Genomic DNA, 25,471 nt, shown 5'->3' with positions numbered 1-25,471 from the left:
CACAATGAAACATCACCCTTTGACCAAAGTGTGAGCCTGATGCAAAAGGTTTGCATTTATTCTAGGAACTGCTGGATGAAAATTATAATAATAAGTAATTGCTTACACTAAGACAGCGCTTTTCTGGAACCTCCACTCAGAACACTTTACAGGTAATGGGGACTGTCCTCAACAACCAGTGTGTAGCCCCATCTGGATGATGGGCAGCCAAAGTGCACCAATATGCTCACCACACACCAGCTCTCAAAGGGGAGGAGAACAGACTGATAAAGCCAATCGATAGATGGGGATTATTAGGAGGCCATGACTGATAAAGGCCAATTTGGCCAGGATGCCAGGGTCTTTTCGAGAAACGGCCTGGGATGTTTAATGACGGCAGAGATTCAGAACATGGGTTTTACATCTCATCCGCTATACTAGGGCATTAGGACCCTCACAGACCGCAGGGTGAGCGCCCCCTACTGGTTCTACTAACACAACTTCCAGCAGCAGCCTTAGCTTTCCCAGGAGGTCTCCCATCCAGGTACTGGCCAGGCTCACACAGTTCAGTGGGCTGCCGGTTTTGAGTTGCAGGGCGATATAGCTGCTGGGAAAACAATTAAAACAATTCAATTTGTTTTGCACAGTGTTTACTTGAATGTATAGAAGCATATACAATTAGGATAGCTTTTTTGACATCTTCTATTTTAGCAGTGCGCAAAGCAGTGTAATAAACACCCCTGCTTGACGTTATCTGTTTTCTCTGACACCTTGACACCTGCTAATTACCCTTCACACTATGACTGGAGGCTGAAGATCACCACCGTTTGACACAATGGTTGTCAATTAATTAGTTTATCCTTAAATTAAAACTGCCCTGAATTGCTTATTTGAGTCACAGTGAGAGAGAGACATGTTTTAGCCTTTGATCAAATGCTGGAATTTTCTGGAAATGCTGAATTGGCAAGTCTTAACGCATCAATGCTGTGCGATTGGTTTTGAAAGGTAAAGAACGTACTTTGAGTTGCTAAGCGGTCATGTTTAAGGAGAGGTAAACAAGTTAAGATAAGCACATTAACACAAAAGTTTCAGATTAACTTTGATGTTCACCCACAGTATTTTGCAACAGAAATATAAAACGTGGTAAGGAGGAAGTCAATATCTATTGCACATACAGTATCATACCGAGTTCGGTGACACCTTTGTCACATTTACTGTACCCACTGTACCATAAGGTTTACACGCAACGTCAATATGTTGGAACTCTTTAGGCTGAGTGCTTTTTTACATCGCATTTTACACAGGGGGCGGGTTATAAAAATCACTGCATTTCAATGCATATACAGTGGAAGAAGATATGCTTTAAACCTGATTTCTTTTCAAGTTGGGTGTGTCCAAACAAGGTTGCCAAAGTTAAAGGTGGCTATATGAAGAATTGTCCTGGGATCCTTCTGATGTTTCAAAGGTATGTTTCAGGCTCGCTGGTGTTCAGTGCAATAGAGCCTCATCTCTCCTTCCAGCCCCTCTCCCTTCCTCCTTTTTCCCAGACTTCCTGTGTCCCCTCTCTGTTCTCACACTTTCAGTGCCCGTCTATTCTCTGCCCTCTCCCCTCAGGGGTGGAATAATCTCCCCACAAAAATGAGAGCTGCTCTGTCCCTGACCACCTTTCCCCGGCTGCTCAGCACACAGCTGTTTAGAGAGCACCAGTGACGTCTCATCTGTCTGCTCTCAACTACACCCTTCAGTGACATATACACTGAATTGTTTTAGCTCAATTCATTTTATATTGCTTCTCAGTGAAAGTGAATGTGGCATTTTTTTGCTTTCAACCAAAAACATTATAATTGAAAGAATTCTAATATAAGATAACATGCTTAAAAATCAAAAGAAGTTTGAATCTGTTTATACTGTGCGAGATAAAATACATTTGTTTAGATTGCAAACCACCTCAAAGTCTGGGGGGTGTCTCAATAGTTGCCATACGTTTCAAAGAGACCCCCAAAGATACAGAATATAGTTCCCCTACCTCTCACATAGCCTCATCCCTTCTTCTAACGGAAGAATATTTGATCCAAAACACTGCAGAGCACTGCAGAAGCATACCTTGCAGCTCCCTCCTTGAAGAATTTGAAACTAAAGATTTCCGTTTACAGTGGCATTCATAGTAAAACTCTGGCCCAAGCCTCTGCTTCAAAAAAAGTTTAAAGTGACAAATATGGATAATGTAAGCTGTACAAGAAAAACACAAAAACAATCTGTTCTTCGGTTTACAAGTTGGAAATCCGAAGCTTTGGAAATGATGGATAGAGTAGCAAGGTACCGTAGTTAAGAATAAACCAGATTCTTAAAAGACTGGGGAAAAACACAGCTTCCACATCGAGAGTATTAAAATTCAGTGAATCAATGCAACTCAGCAAATCAGAATACACAGTGAATTTTATTCATAACTTTCCAGAAGAATGTACTATTAAAACTGAATTCTAATTAAAACCAAAAATCAGAAAACCATTGGTCTGATATTTCTATGTTCATTAGTTGCATTTTGAAAAAAAAATCATTTTCATAAAAGCTATTTAGCAAATTGACAACATATGCAATGGAAGTTCAGGAAACAGGTGCTTCACTTCATCTCTTTGGCTTCATTTTAGAAGAAACAGACATTCACTACAGGGTGTGTCAATAAACAATCTGGGCCAAACCTTGCACGGTTAAAGCATTAGGGTTACAGAATATTTTTAAAACGATAGAAACAAACTTAAGAGCAAATGAAAACCCATTAGCTTAATTATTGCATAAATCAAGTACTGAATATCAGTGGACCTATGCCTGATATATATACTGTATATTCAATGGAGAACAAAGAATCACATTGACAAGTGGCCCAATTATACTACATCGTAAACTCATTAGTGGCCTGCAGTACATACATACATATTAATGATACAATTCTTCTAAAAACAATGAGATACAGTGCCTATATGATTGGGTTTAATCAATTTGCTATAACAGCCATTGAGCAGACATAGGGGAAATGTGGAACAGACGAAGGAAGAGTCTCATCTTATTATTGCACTATGGAAAAACTGCTACTGCTGGGAAAGTTCCATTAAAACAGTATGATATACTACGAATTGTATATTATTTTAAAGCACAGACAATCAAACTCTGCAGAATGCTCCCAATTCCCAGCCCCCTCCCCCACCTTCTGATATAGCAATGTTGGCATAAGCCCATCCGACATTACCTAAATATTCACATCTATTGAAAAGAATAGATGTAGTGCACTTGCTCCCACAAGATACCCATCAAGTTAAATGAGTTTACAGTGGCATGCCTCATCCCAATGGGATCAACTCAGTGCCTGACCATCTCATGAAGAAGCAGAAGAAAAAAAGGTTATCTATACAGAAAATCTATTAATACCAGTTCTCTGACATTAGAAATCAGTTGACACTAGTTGAAAATACAAGCTAGGGACTGATCTATACATTTACATCTATCCTGTACATTAAGTGTGCATAGATAACAAGAGGAAACGTTTTGCTTTTTCTGTGCTGCTTAATTGCTGACCTATAGACCTTTATTAGCATATGTTTGAAAAGAAACTCAACAAGCATTTAGTACTAAAGAGTTTCATTTGAAACATATCAAATTTGGAAACGAATCCTGGTGCACTAGTTGGTACGGCTTTGAAACGCATTGGGAAATATGCGAACAGATGTGTGTACAATGGGATTTTTTGTGTGCGCTTACAGAGGCTCTAGGCCAGTTGTATCTGCTATCCGAGCCTCTTGCAAATTGCTCCAGCTGGAAGAAAAAAAGAAGAAAAAATTCTGCCTGGATTCAAAAACCTTAAAGGTTAAGGTTTGTAAATATGAATAGGAGCTCATGTGGTCCTAAGATGTTGTGGTATTTTCAGAGGAATTAGTAGCAAAATGAATTGAAAGGAAGGGGTGATGGCTGTCTTAAGTTTTTCTTGGACAGAGGAAAAATGGCTTAGTGAAACGCACTGGAATAAAGGATTGATTCACAGTAGAAGATTCTAAATGCAAGAGAGGAAATATTTTGCCTCAACTGTACTAGAAAACGTTCTCTTTGCAATTTCACCTGTGTAACAGTTCAAGTCGCATATTTGCAAGATGTTTGCAGGGAATCGCTGTTACTTTTGTCCTTTCACTGCTCATCACTTACTAGGGTATGTGCTAAGTGTATTCTTCTTTTTCACCCATCTTGTTAAGATCATCCTAAAGGACTTCAGAAGAGGTTTAATCAGTGGATTATCAGGACTAGTACACCAATTTGAAGATCTGTTGTGCCTAGTTGAAATATCTTGGATTTAATCTGGCCGTGTGCCCGCAGGTGGAAAAAGAATCAGGTTATCACACCTTGGCCAAGCCACTTACTGTGCATGAACCATACTGAAGAAATGAACGAAGAGGCAAACTCTGCATAGAACTTTCCTTGACACCATCAAAGAGTAAATGAGGTTTCCAGGCCTGGTTTTCTGTACAGTCATCTAATAAAACATTTTCACAAAAAAAAGAGGGAAAAAAACATTTTACTCGTTTAGCTGCATTTAAACTTTCGTGTTTTGTGGTTTGGACTTACCAAACAAAAATTAAGGGAATTCATCAGGAGTACTGCACTTCTGTGCACCTGAAAAATAACATCTTTCTTTTGTTTTCATTTCCACTTATTTGTATTTAAAGCACAATTGAGCAAAATTAAATTAAATATTTTGCTACTGCTGCTTGTGCTTGGAATAATAAGTTACTAAATCTACACAGGACACTCCACACACTATGTAAATCCACTACACAAATGTGTAATACATTGATTTTAAGGCCAGCAGACTGAACTTTGGAACAAAAACGTCCACTTCAAGATGTGAGCCAAGATGTCCATTGTTTTCACTAATCAGATTGATCTGCAGTGCCATCTGGCAAGGGTGCAGAGCACTGTTGTAGTTTGTGTTCTTAACTGATGAAAGCTTTTCACTTCCAAAATCGTATGCTGTTACATAAATGAAAAAGCTGTTCAGCACCTGATTTCACACTATAGTCTGGAGCAACAAAGGTACGCCACTTGCAAACAAATTTTCTCCTTTAATTCAGTGGCGCTGAACTTGGCTCAACTCGGATATACAAATGTGCCCTCTGTTCCACTGAACAATCTTTTTTTCTGTTACATCAAACCTTAAATACTGTACAATGGTGTGTAGAGAATGTGAAACACTGTTTCACTACTATAATGCCAAACACTTTAAATCGGTATTACTAAAAACAGATGTCATACACACATTACAAAGATTTTGACAGACAGGTTGTTAGTACTTACATACACGTCTCTTACAAATGCTTTAAAGAATCTCGAAGATTTAAAATTATTTTATACAGCAAAAAATGATAATTCAAAAGAAACATATGCTTGATTCATGAAATGAACAAATGAAATAAGACACTTTAGAGGTTTCAAAGTGCCCTTTTCATGTTTTAAGATAAATACAAAATGCTGGAATGCAGAGAAATCTCTGAATGTAGCTTTCAAAGAACGCATGCTTCAGGAGGGACGTGTTCTAAATGACCTTACTGTTACCCTACACAACATTAGTCTTCTTTTCCTGATACTGTCTGAATTTTGAAACATCTAATTTAATCCGTCGAAGGAACCAGTCTTCCTTTTATTTCCTGTCTGTACTGTAGCAGTCGCCTGTTTCAATTACGGCTCACTCCCTCTCCTACAGTGTTCGTGCTCCAGCTGGCTCTGTCTACACTTCCTTGGAAGGTAAAACAGGCTAACCGTGCAGATCGGCGACTGATACCTCACAGGCTACAGAACTTAACAGCTCGGCCGATAAGCAACATCACTTCACTCCTTCCCTGAAATGGAGCAAATCAGAAAATGCCTGCAAGAAGAAAAACGTGTATAACTCTCTTATGAAAACTCTCATATCAGGATTAAAAAGCTCATTTCAGTATTTTCACGAAACACAGGAAATTCATGAAACACACATATGGACGCTGAACTTATGGTATCAAATCTTAAGAGGCAAAGAAAAAAGTAACTTCCTGCCTTTTTTTAAATCTCTTTGGTGATGGCTAAAAGAGATTTGAGGCCAGTCAAAGAGTAGTTATTTTGTTGCATGGGATTTGAGGGGTATACAGTATGTGACCTCTCTCTGAATTCTTGCTGAGGAGAAAAAAAAAAGTAATACCAGTTACTGAGATGTAAATACAAGTCAATGTGGTTTTTATGCTTCATGAAAACCAGAAATCTATCCTTGTGCTTAGCAGATATTTTAAATTGAGCCAGGCCTTTACAACCTGAATCCCAGGGGCCAGCTAAAAAGGTTTTTATTGCCCATGGTTTATATTATTGACATTGTTATCATCCGCTTAAATAGGCCATCAGTTTTCAGACAGATTGAGTGACTACATATATGTTAACCAGGTGTATTTTCTCCATACTACTACTACTGGAGGGGACAAAAGGATTTTATTATAAACAAGTAACAAATAATGGTAATATTAATTTGAAGGGAAGAGTAATAGCCAAAGAAAACTATTTTTGCTTTGTTATTCAGTGATGGAATCAAGAGTCATGATTTGTGTGCTCTCTTGAAATTTGGACAATTCAAATAAATTAAGTAGCTATTTAAGTACAGCGATATTGGAATGCATAATATTTAGATTTCAATGCAAACTTCAGAAAAAGCAGGTCGTTGTAAAAGAAGCACCATTTTCTCTGAGCATAGAAATGTGTACATACTGTAGAAATACTGAATTTCAGAGCTCCAGCTGAAAATGTGCTCTTATGAGATGGAGACATGCCATGGCTTTATCTGCCTGTTTTAAAAAAAAAATCTGCAACAGTGTGGAACTTCAATATCATAAGCATGAATATAAAAGGGGAAAAAATAAGAGGACGTCCTCTAGCCGATGTGCACGAACGTGGCAGTGAATGTTCACATGTACCACAGCAAATGTTTCTAAACAAATCTAACGTCACCGTATTTTACAACACCTGTTAAGCTTTCTTATTTTAAGCACACATTAAGTATGTATATCGGTAAAGGGCTCAAAAATATGCACTATTAAGCGTACTTTTCTCACAAATAGCTGGCGTACAGAAACAATCCAAGAGCAAGCCATCAGAAAGGAGAATGTTCCACTCACAATGCTATAACAATTTCCTGTCAACAACGGCCATGAAAGCACACCAGATGATTTATGATGTATACATGTGATTTGCAGCAGGCTGTGTTAAATACTTCTCAACTGCGGCCTCTGGTAGCATTATTAAGATACTGTAGCTATTATTTATTAAGGAGATTTTCGTATTCAGGTTGACTTACAAATAGGTAATGATACATGAAGTAAATACAAAAACGAGTTCATATACAGTAAAAAAAAAACACATGGTAAGAGAAACAAAACTGTCAGGCGGAGTGCAAAACAGTAAGGAGTGCAAAACCTGCGCGGCGCCAGGTGAAAACAATATCCATCGACCAGTACAACATGCAGGTAAGGAACCACTGATCATAAAGGAGGGCCACTCAGCATTCTTACACACACACTATCATGACATCATTTCCTGATGCCATTGGTGCCAGGTAGTTAAGAACCGTGCTAAGCCTACACATGTTAATAATATTAAAGTGTGTATATAAAGAACAACAACAGGAAGTACTCAAGTTGTTAAGGTATAAATAGGGAAGGCATCCCTATTAGGGAAGGGGTGTTCCCTGTCCTTTAATTATTTCATCAGCTGGAGTGGAGGAGTGTGTCTGAATGATTTCTTTAGTCTTGCACGGTTAGGGTGGTGGAGGACAGTGCTTCTTTTAACACTGAGGACTAACGCTGTTCCCCTTCAGTTGGATCACTGACTACAGGTGATTGCATGTTTACCACTAAGCAGTTTAACCAGGCTACAGTGTGGTAGTGCTGCTATCACAGCTTTCTATTAAACTTGGTTTTTAGGTATGAAAGACTGGCAACAGCTGAGACCTTTTGTACCTCATGATAAAGTCAAGATACTGTAGCCTTACAATGACTTGCTGTAGACTGCATGTAATTGTATTTTACTCTGTTGGAGAAAAAAAGAAAAAGAGCAAATCACTAGTAGGATAATTTACAAATAAAGTCAGTATAAAACACATTGACCCTTACACAAAGGTACTGTATTTGTGAACAAAATTTTCTTGTATAGTTCCTTGTACTGTGAATGTCTGAATTCATTGCAAACTTTAAGCACAATTTTTCACATCACAATCACTCAAGGGGAACAATTTCCTCAGAGAATTTACATTCATAACTGCTCTTCTGCAATCTTAGACTTTTATAATGCTTGAACGTCTCACTGGAAAAAAAGCCACAGCCCTTCAATTACTACCAACATGAGTGGTGACTGTTAAGGCTATTAGAAACAGATAGTATATTGTGTTATTTTGACAGTCTGTCTCTTGAGACAGTAGAAAAGGAGAAAATAAGAAAAAGGCACAAAGCATTGCTTGTTTCCTCCTTGCAAATTAAAATTATATAAGATCCAGAGAACTGGTTGCTTCGTTAAAGATAACAGTTAAGATTTTACCAGTAAATTAGCTATTAGTTTTAACTAGTTAGCGATGGCATCATGCCCAAATAGATTTGCATTGATGTTGAATCTGCTTGCGGTGCAGTTTCAGGCAGGAAAAGTCCCATGTTTCTCAGAAGCAAGAACAAAAAGAGCAAAAGTAGAAGGTGCAAACATACTGTACTAAGAGAGACCCTCCTCTCTCTCTCCTGCAGAGTTCATTGTAACAGCAGTTGGAAGATACTGTTGCCATGCATGTCCTAGAAATAAAGGCTCTAATGGTTCTGATTATCAGGAGTCATTGTTTGCTAACTCTAATAGCTGTGAATGCCATGTGCTGTGGAATAAATCACAACAGCTGAACTGTTGTGCTTGCTTGAGCCAGCCAGTGTTTCCTAAAAGAGAAAAGCTGTCCATATGATAATTGAAGTTCATGTTTTTTGCTATGACTGTTTTGCAGCTTGTGTGTTTTTGCATATCAGCACAGTTAACACCAGGGGTGTTTGTTTGTTTCTCTTTATCACTGCATTTTTGTTTTTGCTGGCTATGAACAACTTATGGACAATACTGTTTAGTTGCAAAAGCCAGTAGTTTAGCAGTATGTGTCCTCTGTTCTTAAGAAAAGGGGAGTTAACCCCAGTCCTCTGGCTAAATCCTACTCCAGGCATGCAGAATCTGATATATCTAATCTATCTATAATTTCCCCTTCATGCAGCTGGTGAGACAGCTTCTCTTTCCTCCACCTGTCTGCTGTAGAGTGGGGCTGCTGGTGCAGAATGGCTGTCACACACCAGCCAGGGGGTGCTACACTTCATACGAAGTGGGTCCCTCACTATTTGTAAAGCGTTCCTTCTGAATGGAAAGGGCCATTGTAACTGTTATAGGGACAGGAATCACAAACAGACCAGAAGCAGAGAGGCATGCAGGAACGTTTTGGGGTCAGCAGGTTAGTTCAGGTTGAACAAAGCGTCCTTCCCTGGAGATGAAGGAGCATTTAAATTGGTCTAATACTCCCTTGCAACTACTAAATGACTGAACCTCCATAAGAACTTAAATATTAAATAACTACTATCACAGGGCCATTTGTATTTCTTTGTATAAAGTCAATGAATATACATCTCCATTGGATAAGCAAAATTTAAACTATCAAAAGTATACAGACTCTCTAAAAAACAGGTGAGCATGGGGAAAATTGCCAGACGAAATTGAGATGCCTCTGCTGTGGTTGGGCCTAGCAGCGTCTTCAGCAGACATAGCAACTTAATATCTGTGTGTGGTGGTGTCTGAAATTCTTTCCTGGAACTCGGAGCTGTCACACCTGCAGAAAGCACTTTGCTTGGAAACTTGTTTACTAGCACAAAATGCTGCCAGGACACCAAGACAGAGAATGAGTCTGAGGCAAGATAAGCCTTTCTTGAGCCACTAATATCATTTTCGAGTGTGTGCGCATTTGCAGGAGAGACATTTGGAAGCAATTTGCGTCTGTTAATACCTGTATTATGGTAATTGTAATAATTATGGGTTAAACTGCGGGACCATTCGCAAGGTGCGTGCAGGCCATGTGGGGCACAGTTGTTTCTAGTTGATGTGCTGACTCCTTTCTCTCGCAACCTCCCTGTGTCTGCCACACAGTGGGACGACAGCAGGAGACAGCTGGGAAGTCAGGCTCAAGCCACTTTTTTGTATTGCTGGCTTTCGCATGACAGGGGAAAAAAAAATACATTTGGAAAACAACAAATTGTGACATCATCATTGGACAGACGAACAGTGTGTTGACATATTTCATTGAGGTTTGCCCTGCTTTGACCTTAGAAATACAAATGCAACAGTAAAGGTTGAGTCACAATCTGGTACAACTTAACCTTTACGAGACCTTAAAGGTGGGTGGCAGATCACAACCCCATTTTACATACCTGTGTAAAACTTGGTAAAAGGAGTCCAAGCCAAATAAAATGTTTCTTCCAAATTGCTTCAAGTATTGAAAATGAAAAAAAAAAACAACAACAACAGGCCTTTGGAATTAATTTTTCAATCTAACAAATTGCCAAAACAGCTACAACTTCAAGACCACCAATGCAACCTTATCGGCTCCCGAAGCCGAGTTTCGACTTTGTAAATACTAAACCCCAGCGGCCTGTAAAATGTTTTAAACAAGGTTTTTAAAGAGAACAGTTTATATAAACTATATTAGGGTTTGTGAGAAAATGAAAGAGGTAATTGTTCACATTCCAACAGTTTCAATATATAAACTATGTGACTATCAGCCATGAATAGCCCAGCTGTTAACAATTTTTGTTGCAGATAATAATCAAGTTACATGCAAAATAGCGTTCCTCCGACAGACATTAGACTACACCCCATGCTATATGGGATTCGAGACATTAAAAAAAATGGTTAGTTTAGTTTAAATAACCTTGGGAGAGAAAAAAGGAGACCTCCATTGCTGAATTTAACCATCTGATTTCAGGAATGTATTAAAGAGAGACATCTACAGCAGCCAAAAAAGATATTACTGACTGGGTCAACAGTAAATATTCTGCATACTACAATGAATGTTCTGCAGTTTTATCCCACACATGCATTGTGTTCCAATCTAAATTAATAAACAAATTTCACCCTGATTAAAGGCCAGTGGAAACTTAGAACAGGCTTCTGCTACAGAACAAGATGCAGAATTAACTTTGCAATCCTCAACGTATCAGCTTAATTCAACAGACCCTTTAAAAAAATGCTTTGCAACTGTATGTCAAATTTTGTGTATTTAGCTACATTAGAGAAGTAAAATCAAGATGCGTTATTATTTTTTTCTAACTTTCCATCAACATGTTCACAAACTACTGGAAGGAAGTTCCAAATATATCTCTTTTGCAATGATGTTCTCTTCAAAATTAGTAATTTGTTGTTTCTTTCACAATCCGAGACCCCAAAACAAATACCAACAAGTCTCTACAGTGTTTTTTTTTGTTCTTCTCCTACTTCTTGAGGAAACACACAGGAGCTAATTTTAGCTGCCTGATCAAATTGACCCAGTCTTTAACCCTGGCAAACATTACCACAACACTCTTCCAATAGACAATAGTTTGCATACCAAGGGTATACTGGAAACAGATGTTCAAAAAGCATCAGGTCTGCTGGCTGGACAAAAGAAAAAGAAAAGAAATATTTCTTAAATGTTTGTGTGCTTTTTCTTCTTTATTGGTAAGAGAAATGGGAGCTGTTGGAGGTGTAAACAGTTCCAATAAGTATCATCATTCAAATAGATTTAGCAGAAATTCACTTGTCTGTTTTTGAAATTTTGTTGTACAACATTTCATTACAGTGAGACCACAATAACCAGGCTGCTGTGCCCCTATTAATTACTTGCTGTAATTGGTGACCTAATCCAGAAGCTATCTGTGCTACTGAAAGTAGCAAAATAATAAACAGTGACAGTGGGATGGACTGACATTCAGGCTGCTATACTGGAACATCTGTTAAACAAAGCTTATTTTAATCAAAACGTTCAAGCTGTATAAAATGGATTGTATATCCATACTTCTTCCACCCTTAACAAACACAATAGGATAAAATAAAGACAAAAACAGTGGTAATAATAAAATAAATGTCTTTCCTTCTCTTTCAAGATATTTTTTTTGTTTTCAGCTGCTACAGATGTCTGTCTTTAATATGCTCTTGAAAAAAAAACGGTTAAGTTTAAGCCAGTCAAGGTTATTTAGAGCAAACAAATATTTTAATGCATTCAATCCCATACATACAAAAATGAATGCTGTTTCACATTAAGTTTAATTGTTACTAGGTTAGTTAACAAGTAAATAATCTATTAATAATCATGCATCAGGCACTTAGTTACAAGGAGGTTAATTTTTTTGTTTTGCTTGTCTTTAATCACATTTTCATTTTTCATTACTGAACATGAACTTGTGAACTGATATGTCTTAAAATTTGAAAGAAGACCCCTCATTACTTAGTAAATGTACAAATTCAATTTACTTGAAAATGTAGAATATTAGTGATGAAGAATTTGTAATTTTATTTAAGGTTTATTATTTGAGGCTGATAAAGGTTCAGCCTAGGCTACTCTGGATTCCTGAGGACTGGCTTTTGTTGCTCAAGCCTGATGTGTTACTTATCCATCTGTGGGGCCTCATGCCATTTCTGCAGAACAAGTCCTGAAAATATGGTTTCAGCCCACAAAAACCCTGGCATTGCAGAGGTGGCACTGTACATAAAGGACAGTTAACCTACTCATGTTTGTAAGTTGATGTTCATGTACTGTCAATATACCTTTATTGTGTGGGCATTTATAAATATAAGGCTTGTTTTCTCCTTACATTTGTCCATTTTTTACTTGGTGTGTATCCCACTATGGATGTGTTTTTACTGTAAACGTCTGTAAACATTATGCTAATTGGTAATGCTTTGGAAACACTGTGATCATTCAGTCATGCCAATACGGCACCTCAACACTTTGAATTTGACTTGTGCAGATTTCCTGCTTTCCTGTTCTTTAGACCCAAAGTCTTCCTCCATGGTTGTATTTTTTTTTCTCATGGAAGTTTTTTGCCCAAAATGCACACATGCATGACGACTTTCACTTTATAATAAGTACTAACAGGAGATGTTACAACATCTTAAAACCTAATATATACACAATACAGGCAACACCTTAGTTTTTTGTGTAAATTAAAAACAGTGTCTAAGCAATCTATGGATGTGCTATTAAACACATAAAAAATCATTAAATATTTCATAACACTAACCATATGATTCTGGCTGTGGTTAGAATTAGGGTTTTGTTCTTAATCAACACTAAACATTGCATATAATAATATTTATCTCAGTCTTGTAATAGGTAAATAGAAATATGAGAAAATAAATTTTCCTTTATGAAGCATTATTAAATGCCTGTTATCTTCTCAGGAGTTAGAACAGTCAGAAAAAAAAGAAAAAAGTGTCTCTTCTGTGGACACTAAACACTTAAAGGCAGCACAGCCTTTTATACTGTATATGAAGTTCGCTGATCAAAGCTCCTACTGTAGGTAATAGAGATAGTGACCAAATCAGAGTGAGTGGTAGAAATGACTGACAGGAACCCTCTGCATGCGGTCACACACACTTGGGCTCCATTCCAGGAGAAAAAACGAGAGCTCATCGAAACTGGATGCAATTATCCAACACAGGCAGAACAACCCTGTAGCACTGAGTGCAAAACAACATACGGGCCTTCTGCTAATAGCACCTTGGAGGTTCGGCACAGATGGATGGAGGAGATGTTATCAGGGTGCCCAAGCCTGCTAAAAGGCGTGGCAGAGACGCGCACCAAAGCAAGCCGCGATCTCTACTCAGCGTGCTTCTGTTGTGATCGGAGCTGCAAGCTCTTGGCAGCAAGTACATAGCTCCACCCCTGCATGGGAGAGAAAGCCTCTTGAATGCATAGCAGAGTGAGCCACTCCGGGCTTTACAAAATGCTCTGAACCAGTCACAGTGTTCGCTGTGACTGATACTGCCTAAAACAAAAATACTTTTTCCTGCACCACAGCTCCTTCACGGAGAAAACTGGAATACTTACATCATAACAACAAAAGCAGCTATTTAAGAGCTATCAACATTTGTTCCCAAGGAGGAGACAGGTCTTGCATTTTTGCATTAGAGCATGAAATGAACAAAAAAACACAAAAGTCAAAACAAAACCTACCTCTAAAAATAGTTTTAAGAAAAGCATATAATGTTGGTTAAATAGTCTCTAATGAAGATAAGCATGAAACCTAATTGTGTTGCTGATGAAGATTAAGGTCTCCCCAAGGTGAAATCTTTATATTTTCTCTAAGACGTTAAAAGATACGGTGTTGCTGTCAATCAGAATTCCACCCAATTCTGCATCCAAATACGGGCCAGTTACAGTAGGTGAAGTCCAGTGGACTACATCATGCTAGAAGCTGGATTATTTTAAAGGATGTGTGCCGTATGAATATCTGATACAGTATGTCCAAAAAATCAAGCAGCTCCAATGCTGTGCGTGTTGAAAAGAACAGGCTCTTCCTCCTGCCCTGTCAAAACAGGTGCGGCGTCAGCGGGGATTATCTGTCCTCATCTCCACGTTTCTACCATTTGTCTTGCAAAGAATGTACTTATATAAAAGAAGAACAACCCGGTATCTTCACCTCCCAGCAGCAGCTGAGAAACAGGTCAGCTCCACTGGATCAGGGGATCAGTGCACGGTTACAGAACTCAATACTGCAAGAGATAAGAAGGAGTCAAAGTACCTCGGTGGGGCTTTGGAGGGTAGGAAAGGTAAACAAAGTCTCCAGTGTGAAAAATGACACCTTTGGTGGGAAGGTGTGTGTGCGTGTGCTGGGGAGGGGGGGGAGGCGGGGGTCCCTATCGTATACCGCCTGCTGCTCATAGAAACTTGACATTCAGGCTTGCCCACAGAAGCAGGGGCACAGGATGGAGGCTCTCGAAGATGACATAGCAAAGGGGGGTCACGAATGGGCTGGCAGCTCCTGCAGCACCAGGCTCAGGCTGATCCACCACAGAGGGCAGAAAAACTGCTGGCGCCGCCAGGGCCGCAGGTCTGGGTCACTCCACAGCTGAACACACGAAATGCTATGCCACTGGGGGGCGGGGCAGAAGGCGAGGAGTGGTATGAGCGTCTGCAGCCATCAATCACGATGGCGAGAAGAGACGGGAGGCAGCCTCAAGCTGGCTTTTTCGCTGCCCCTGCCGATCCCTGGATTGACTTCGCTGTTAAGGGGGAGGCACTGCGACAATACTGAAGGCATCAAATATCTCCTCGGCCTGGAGAAGGAAAGCTTGTCTAAGAGGTGTCACGGTGAAACACGAGATGGGACACGCAGATGCGCCTGGGACAAAAGAGGAGTAATTCACAATTTACCGGCACGAGACAGAGAAGGCTGGAGAATGTTAAAAAACAAAGAAATACCACTTCAGGTGAGAGGCCCGTGAAATGTGATGCCCAACTGGAAACTTTTAAGCAAGAGATGACTGGCTTTTCCGGTTAAAACTGAAGTCTCTTTGTCCTTACTACTTGAAAGGCAAACAAGATAATGTGTGTTTAAATAAGATGGCCACAAATTATGTGGATAAAAAGTGTTAATTAATTTTAGTAATCACACTTCATCTTTGACATTTTGTAAGAAACAAATATGTGAGCTAAAGAGGTACGTTAAGGTAGAGGATTGCTTGAGTATGATTCCAATTTTCCTATGTCGTTTTAGTTATGGTGTCTTTACTCATTGTCATTGCTTTATTCATTTTTCATGCACTTGCTGTTCTGTTCACGTTGAAGAGTCTGAACAAGTGCAGTCTCCAAGTGGCTGAATACAGTATGTTGACAATTCTTGGACATAATAATAATTTGAGTGCTAATATGAATTGTACTAAAACATCAGACACAGAGGGATATAAAATAATGACAATTTTAGCACAGCTCTTTTCCTCAGAGAAAATGCTTTTAAGAATGTTGATTAATTAGATATCTTTTATGTTTTAAGAGAAACAGTAGATTTTTAAAATTAGAAGTTTTAAAAGTCTTTATTAGACATTAAAATTCATATAATACCTACAGGGCTATGAAAAAAAAATGGTATCTCTCAAGTACATTTATTTCCTTTTCATATTAATAAACCGCCTTAAAAATGAATTTTGTGTTGTAATCATTTTTACTGTTTTAAGTAACAAAATTAATTACCCTCTCTAATTGCCCAGCAAATCAGCTTTTTCAAAGTTAGACAGCCTGTCATCAAAGGCACCTGCACTCTCACAGGCTGAGGGATGTGGACTGAGGCTGGTTCCCATGGACTGAGTGCACCTCCTAAGGTAGGACAGAGATCTACAGTACGCACTGCAGCTCCACCCTCTAAGACTAGGAAGCCAGCTAACACATGCTGCTCTGACTCTGCATGAATAAGATCTCAAGAGGTATCAAGAAGGGGGGGACATCGTTCAGGGTTTTGGTTTCCTGTGAACAACTGCAAACAGTCCTTGCCAAGCAGAATTTATGGTCTTTCCTTAAATTTCTGGGTGCCTGTAAATGGATGTTTTCTACAGTGGTGGAGGGCAGATCTAAGACATAGCAGTGTTGGCAGATAAGGGTCTTGGTTGATGTAAAAAAACACTTCTAAAATCACTTTTAGATTTCCAGTTATGATCTAGGAGTATTTATTAAGACATGGGCATAATCTTGCCCAAAGAATTTAATGTGAACAATCATTTCCTCAGTATCTTTTCGCCACTGAGAGATAGGAATCATTGGACCCCTATTAAAAGTCTCTGTATTCCACACAGGAGACTGAATGTCAGAGATTAATGTTACCTCTAGGCTTATGCACTTTGCAAATATGTTTTAAATCTAAAACAATGTGCACAGAAATGCTTTTTTTAATTCAGTGCCTGATCTACATTTCCATATTCGTATTATACAAATTATCTTTATAAGTATTTTAAATGTATGGGACTGCAAAATTTTATGTCGTATGTCCTGGGTTGGTGTCATAAACATTAGGTAACAGACAACAACAACAACAACAATAATAATAATAATAATAATAATAATTTATTTATTATTTTCTGGACACTCCACTCAAAGCGCTCTACAGGTAACGGGGACTTCCCTCCACCACCACCAGTGTGCCACCTGGATGATGTGACAGCACTCAGAGTGCACCAGAACTCTGACCACACACCAGCTCTCAGTGGGAAGGAGAACAGAGTGATGAAGCCAATTCATAGATGGGGATTATTAGGAGGCCATGATTGGTAAAGGCCAGGATGCTGGGGTCACACTACCATTGTTTTTGAGAAACTCCCTGGGATTTTTAATGACCACAGAGAGTCAGGACCTTGGTTTTACATCTCATCCGAAGGACGGCGCCTTTTTACAGTATAGTGTTCTTATCATTATACTGGGGCATTAGGACCCACATTACCTTTACCTGCAACCTAATAAAATGACAAAAGAGCATCAAAACTAGAGAATTACAAGTGAAGCTTTGAATGCTTAAAGAGGAAGACCCAGCCTTCCACATTTCATGATGACCCAGTGAAAAAGTATTGTAGAATTTGAATACAATCATCACGCTCTTTCGCAAGACAGCAAAAGTGTCAATTTTGTCAATGGTGGTCAAGTAGTTGTCTTGGCATACATAGGAACCGCTACTTCACAATACAGTATGTCAATTGCAGATTACAATTATAAAGATATATCTGTATTAGAATTGCATTTATGTAAGTATTACATGTAGTAATACTACAAAGTTTTAGTAATCTATTATAGCAATTGCACTATCACTTCAACAATGTCAACCAATTCATAAACCATACATTTATAGGAGAGCATTAAGTGATTCATGGTGGTTTTGTTTTGTTTAATGTAGCAACTTGTCTTTAACAGTTTTGAAATAAAACCTATCCTAAGTTCTAATCAGCCAACTAGTTTCAGAGAAGAAGCTATTTGGAAGTTTTTTGCCAGACCATGTGATCACTAGATTGGTGCTAAACATACAGTATGTACAGTATATCTTTAACGCAACATGATGCTCTTTATCAGACTTTCTATATTACAACTGGTTTTGCTGAACAAAAAGTTATAAAATTCCTGACATTATGTGAAAAATTCAATATGGTGGTTGAGTTCTTAGACCTACTGTATTAGCTTCATTTTCATCCAGAAACAACCTCCTTTAGGCCTTTAAAATTCTGCCAAGTTTCATGATTCTTTGTCCAGAAGTTTCACTTTTATGAGCATTTGGAAAGTCCCGCAGAAACACAACAATTTTGAGAGTTGCCCAACAGCTTAGTTGCTCGGTCCCCTAACAATCTGAACAAGGACAATAGATTTCCTGTTTGGAAGACTAATAATCAGAACTTTCTCTAAGAGTCACGTTAGTCACACATTAGACCTTGTGCAAGGTTTTATCATTGCACGCAAAAACGTTTCCTTAGGATTTGGGTTTGAATTGGTTTTCTCTTATTTATACTGTCATTACATTACTTTTTTTGTACACAATGGCTGGTGTACTGTTTCTCAGAAAACAAATTGTATATTTAATCTGTCATCTGAATTTACATAGGGCATGAAATTTGGAGAAATTGTAATAGAAGGCAGCACTGTTCTTTTGCCTTACTTCACACAGCTGCATGAAGTCCTTTAGGCAGAACTTCATTTGTCAGATACCAATGGGAACTAACACGTTAAATCAGTGCCATGTACCCTGGCAGAAAGACAGAGCTCTTTTATTCCTACAGCTCTAGCGAATGCCTTGCTGTTGGAGCTTGAGGAGAACAGAACAAGGTCGGAACTTCATGCTTAAGAAACACGTAGACTTTAACATTCTCCTTACCTGTAGGGCTCCAATTATACTCCATGAAACTCGACATTCTAAGGCAGCTGCATGAAAACAACTCACATTTGTTACAGAGGCCAAGTTCTAATTACATGGATGATGAGAAATCAGGTTCAACTGACGTGTCTTATCCGATTCCAGAAATGTTACTGGAGCTGATCTTCTGGTATAAATTTTAAGTAAAATTCTAGAAAGGGCCAGGAAAAAAAACTGGCCCCCAGGCTTCGTAATAATCACTATTAACGCTGTCTGTAGTAGTACTTCTACTGACAGTCTATAAAGGAATCACTGTAATACATGAAACTGCACTTTGATTTGCTGCTTTCCATCTTCTTGACCCACATGGGTTTTCCATGCTGACTTTTTACAGCCCCTTGAGACAGTGAGAAGCTTACAGCTGTGTTAGAGGGAACAGGTTAGGAGTGCTATGCAGTCACTTCTTTGGGTTTGTTCTATACTTTTTTAGTGCCGTTATCCAGATATCTGGAGAACTACAGTGGTCATAACTCAGTGCTGTGCCTCTCACTCAGTTCTTCATTCCTAGTTTCCTCATTATATAAAATGAAAGCATGTCTGTCACATAAACATTTCTAAATGGTGCTACGCTCGATTATACCCCTTGAATTCTTCCACATGGGTCCATTCATACAGAAGTACTCTAAAATACGTTGGGTTGTTTCTCTCTCTCTATATATATATCTTTGGTTATTATCCAAATTCAGACTGGTTATTTTTATATTTTAGGTATATATATATACAGTATAAAGGTTACTGAAGAGTGGTTTTATTGTTTTTAAGGAATCAAAACAGTTCGCCCACATTCAAAAGCTCACTTGGCCCACCATTGTTTAAATAAAACACTTTCTTTAGAACAGAAATGAAATGCATATCACGGAACTTGCTTTGCTCTGGGAATTTTATTTAATATGTTGTTTTTTCCATCGGATTTTGCTCCTACCATCCTATGAAAATGAACACTTACAAACTTTAAACAAATATTTAATAAAATACAGAGTCCAATGTACACTTATTTTAAATTAATGCAGGTTCACTGCAAAAACGCAGTGGCCACCAGTAAAAACTTCAGTCTTCAATCAACACAAAAAGTATAATCTGCTGTATGAAACAAACCAAAACTACTTCATGAGTTTGTCACCGTTTGCAATGCTAACAACAACTACTACTACTACTACTACTACTACTACTACTACTACTACTACTACTACTAGTAGTAGAGTAGTAGTCTCCTCTTTACAAGTGCAGCACCTGTATCACGTAAATCTACCATTTTAAAACTGCAGTTTTAATAACCATCACAGAAGAAAAGGTAAATGGAAAAGAATGGCTACTGCAGAGCGGTATAATGAGAGCCAGCTGTAAACAGATGTGCACATCCCTGGAGGAGCATATCGTTAAGAGCTCTGCACCACGGAAAAGCTGGCAGGCACATACTGTAATAAATCCGGGACAGAGAGTTTGATTTAATTTGGAATGGGCTGAAACAAGCAAATTACCTTTTGATTAGTGAAAAATTATTCTTACATACAGCACGCATTATGTCTGCTCTCTGCACAGTTGTTCAGCAGCTTTCAAATTGGAAAAGGTAGGCACAATTCAGGCTTATCTCCTGAGTTTGTTCCAGTACACATGGGCTTTTCTTGACTATTTACAAAAAGCTTAAAGTGCTGCACATTTTCTGTGCATCTTTTATAATAAAGCTGAGTATTGCAAAGGGTTAGTTCATTATGATGTACATTATCTTATTTGTTTCCATACAATCAAGATCTGTTAAACATCACAAATGCCGACCCAACTGGGTGACTGGGGCAAAAATACTGTGAAGGATCCATCAGAACATGTTGTTAAGATGTGGCACTGAACCAAACAAAAAAAAATGGCTAATCCAATGTTTGGTTTGCTCAGAAGAAAACTTATACAGAAGAGTTAGAAAGAAAGTTCTAGTGTGTAAGAAGATTTGGTTTAATTCAGTTTGGACAGTAAGGGTAAGAAGAAAGGCAACAAGTCGACATTTTCTGGTCCTCAAAGAACGGAAATGCAAACTATCATGGAAGTTTTATCCTTGACTGAAAAGTACTTTTGATCTCCTTTGGCATAAAACCTTGGGATAAAAATCACACCAAAAGAGAAGGCACTCTCGCAAGTGGTATGAACGTAGTTTACTCTTGTCACATTCTAGGAAAATAAAAAAAAGACTTGAGGAAAATAAGGAATGGAGCCTTGTATGACAAATTAAGCACTGAAGGATGTAATACAACACACTATTAATAATGTTCTTTAATCACAAGGTATAGGAGAGAAGCGTTTGAGTGCATGAGCAATGGATCCCGATGTGACAGAGGTTGAAGGGTTAAAAATTAGAAGCTGTCCTCGGCAGATTGTGCTGAAACCTTCCTGTTGGGAGTTCCTTTGAGAATGAGTGGGAAAGGAACAGTATAAATAGCTGCAGAATTTTTTTTTGCACTTTCCCACAGGTCTGGGCAGGATCTCCAGTTTAGCTCAGAAAGGGCGACCTGAATCCAAAGAAGACTTTGGAAACTGGGGGCCCCACACAAAGAGGAAACCGGAGGGGCTGAGATGCAGAGCCTCGTTGAAACCATACTCCAGAGTCCCTCATTGCACTCATGTTCTCTTTTTGCCTTCTCTGACCCAAACCCTCAGAGCGCGCTGCTGACTGTGTGGGCCTCATACAGACGGAAGAAAACAACTAAGGAATTAGTGGCACAGACTTGCATTACCATTACTTTATTTTTAATGAAGGAAAAAAAATAAAGCACACACAAAGTATTCAATACTTGAACTTTACTTGAGTGCATTCCTTCATCACTGTACCGCTAACAATGCTGTACTGTTATTCTGACAGGGCTATTTAATATGTTTTGAAACATGAAATGTTTTATATTGTGTTTTACTCATTTGCTTGCATGACGATCTGCTATTAAATATCTGTTATGCTGATGGATACATTGCAGTTCCCATGAGGAATTTTATTGGGCATAGTAATTTCCCTTTTTCATCTTCTCCTGAGGTGGGATGCTGAAGTACCCTAGTCTGAGGAATGCTCAGAGAGTTCACAGGATAAAAGCCACAACTTCCTGCAGACACAGGAAGCAGTTATTTAAAACTGCTATACTTTTATAGTGAAATCTCTGAACTGCATTTTCTCAAGTAATAAAAAAAAAACGAATTACAACAAACAAAAGACTACAAAGAAAGAAGAGATATAAAAAACTAAACATAAATTAAATATTTATAGTCATGGACTGGCAATATAGATTTCTGATGATATAATTTTTAACACAGGGTCTAGAAAACACTTAAAAGCTTTATGTGTAAAGAGAAAAATAACACCGTTTGTTCTTTTTGCTTTTTTGTAATACCTTAGGTTATTTTAATAAAATGCAGATTTGGGAATTTCCCACAGGGAGTGTGACCCTTCTGATATCCAAATTTGCTCATTGATGTTGAACATCCTATAAAGCATACGCTTCTACAGGTATTTGACATTTATAACAAACACCATTTGACTTCACTACGTGTCCAAGCACATTAATTCAGATTTATGACATCCAGAGAGCAAAAGGAATGGCCAAATACAGCAAAGCTATCCACTTCACATTATCATCACTTGTTACACTCGAAATGTAACAGAGAGATTGTGTGCATGTGTTTCTCTCTTCCACAACTATGTTAAACGATAGTAAACCACCTACAATTACAAGGCTGATCCCTAACCCCTAAAAGGTGGTAATCCAAAATGGGTTGTAAACTGTCAGACCTATTTCCCTCAGGTGAAATATATCTTGGGCTCAATTATGAGTCATTCGACATGGTGTACGTACTGAACCTGGCTCAGGCACATTTGACATTTCACCTCTGCCCCGTAAATATTTACCAGCTATTAAACTGGTCATGTATTATTATCCAATCAAACACATGACTTAAAAGACTATGCAAGGTAATCTGAAAATAAGAAAGAGGTGGGCTGGGGACTCGTGAAAATGGCCACAAAATAAAAGAGTAGGTTCTTCTTTTTCTTTCCTTTCACCGGGGAACAATATTTGTTTTCCATAAGGTACTAAAGATATAAGGGCGTGAACTAACTTAATGCCTCAAACAAAGCAGTATTCTCAGCAATATTCAAAAAAGTGACTAAAACCAGTGACCGGGAACAAGTGAAATATACAGAATTCGTTTTGTAGTGGCGAATGAGACGTTCAGTGCTGGTCACTGAAATAGCTAATCGTCAGAACATGAGGAGATTTTCCAAAAGAAATAAGTGCAGCTGCTGCTCACTTACTCTGAAGGGCTATAACTTGCATATTACATATGTCCATCCAAAAAAGGATGTTAGTTGCCTTGTCATGTTTTCTAAAGACGTACGCCAATCAATGCTACCTCTAATGTTTAATGGCCCGTGTGTGGAAAAACTTTAAGTTGCGCAAATTTTTTCCCCAGTGACAAAAACTCGTGCGCACTAAATTGAGTGTTTGTAAAATTGTTGACCTGAAATTATTTTGTATGAATATAGTCATTCTCATAGATGCATAGCGATCCAAAAGACCAGGGCAGCGATTCCACGAGCCCAGTCATAGAGACTGAGCGCCGAGCGAGCAGGAGCAGGGAGGTACGAGACTAGGAGAGCAGAGGTTTCGATGATCCAGCAGCAGTAATAATGCACACACCCAAGGTGGGCCTCTCGCAGCCTGTCTTGTAGTCAGTTTATTGTCTCGTGGTTTGTTTTATTATTATCATATCTTTTTGGGAATTTAATTTTTTGTGCGCAGTTCAATTTCCTATGTGCACTGCTTTCATAACCTATGCGCGTGTGCACATGCGCACAGCTTAGAGGGAACATTGATGCCATTCCTTTTTATAAGTCAATATTGGATTTTCAAAAAGTGTATGATTCAGTCAATCAGCACAATCAATACTTGAAGCCAAATCCTTTACCACACATACAAGTGGAGGAAAGTCCTCAGCTCAGAGAACACAGGTTCAGTAGTTCACACAGCACGAAAAACCACCTTCTGTTGTTAAAGAGTTACAGGAATGCTAACCTGAATACTTCAGAGAAAGACACACGTACCACTAAAGCAGAAAGATTCCCCTTCTACTATTTTCAGATATTCACTTTCTTTAGTCACCTCCACAGCCTCAGCTAGTAAGGGTGTCAAAGGCAGAAAAGAAAGTTCCTGGAAACAGTAGTCCTTTAACTAAAGGAATAAAATATTCCAGTATCACCTGACGGGAATGTTTTCTTTTTTTTTTGTTGCAAAATGGACTTTGGAATACACATCCATGCACCTGTTAATCCTGCCTCAGGTCAAACAGCTACAGACTCCTCAGCTATTTCCTCTGCTCAGGGGGAACCGAGAAACACGTGAGCCCACAGAGTTTGCGTCTTCAAGGCCCCGGGATTCACTGACTCCAGGAATGGACACAGGGGTCAGGCTTGGAGGCTCAGACGCTCAGAAACAAAGCCCTGGGAGCAAAGGCTCCTCGCCGGGCAAGAGTTCACTTCATTTATCTACGCAATCTATTCCAGACGTGGTAAATGACAGGTTATTGGATCCAGACCTGACACGGCTTTGTATATATTACATTACCACGACCAGCCTCACTTAAGCATCATTACCTTCTCCTCAGAAATATAGTTATTACACAGAGCTGCTCACAGAGGGTGCTTTTCCCAGCTGGCACTCAACTGGCTTTTGTTCTGCCCTGCTCCTCTCCTAATTCCTCTTTCTGCTGTGGGAATTATTAAGCATAACAAGCCGACATGCCTGCTGCAGAACACCCAAGTTGCTTCCACTCAAAGGGATTTTCAGGAGCATATGAAAAACACAGAGCAATCCCCGGGAAGAAATAACCATGCACAACCGCGAATATGGTGGTGAGCAGGCGGACTATGCTCTGCGGAAGCATATGCATTAGTCACTGGCACAACTTAGTAGAGCTGCCACAGAAAATCAAGGTCTAAACCAGGACACCTGCACCTTAAAATGTCTTCTTTTGCCCTTTCTTATTTACTATTTCAACCATTTGCCAAGCCTTCCAAACACAGGAGCTTGCATAGGTTATACAGTATTTGTCTGCTCTTTGTGATTGACTAAGGATTCTGCTTATTTCAGCACCTAGATTACGCTGATAAAGACAAGTGGTAAGCACGAGCTGTACTGTGGTAACTATACATCCTTTAAATGACAAACTGGAAATGGCCTGTCTGTTGGATGGCGCCCTCTCTTGTTCCTACTCTTCCATCAGAAAGGTTAAGATAAGATGGAGCTGCTTACCGAGCTTAACAATACCTCCAAGAATCGGAAAAGGAAAGATTTCCACCAAAAATGATAATATGCAACTCAGTCCGCATCTTACAAACCAGATTCTCCTGGAAAGCAGCATTAAAAGGCTCAATGCACCAACATTCACCCCACTCTCATGGACTTAGACTGTATATAGTGTCTATCACGATCACAGGGGATCAGTATTATTTCATCAACTGCTAGGTCCCAATTTAGATAACCCAGCATGAGAAA

The 25,471-nt window shown here is 38.8% G+C and overlaps 1 protein-coding gene and 1 long non-coding RNA gene across 3 annotated transcripts in view; one reads left to right on the top strand and one right to left on the bottom strand.

Moving 5' to 3' along the window:
* The window catches only part of gmds (GDP-mannose 4,6-dehydratase), a 304,999-nt gene that overhangs the window by 88,206 nt on the left and 191,322 nt on the right, over positions 1-25,471 (bottom strand). The gene's annotated exons all lie outside the window — the stretch shown is intronic.
* Positions 14,463-21,459, top strand: LOC148657586 (uncharacterized). Of its 2 annotated transcripts, none has more exons than XR_015941004.1 (3): positions 14,463-15,501; positions 16,279-16,389; positions 17,159-21,459. It is a non-coding gene; the product is annotated as an uncharacterized LOC148657586 (long non-coding RNA). The 2 variants fall into 2 exon arrangements; XR_015941003.1 differs by having other exon boundaries at positions 14,923-15,501; positions 21,407-21,459.

Source organism: Lepisosteus platostomus, chromosome 8, assembly GCF_059453375.1.
Source record: "Lepisosteus platostomus isolate fLepPlt1 chromosome 8, fLepPlt1.hap1, whole genome shotgun sequence".
Lineage (NCBI taxonomy): Eukaryota > Metazoa > Chordata > Actinopteri > Semionotiformes > Lepisosteidae > Lepisosteus > Lepisosteus platostomus.
This window is presented reverse-complemented; position numbering and strand designations above follow the sequence as displayed.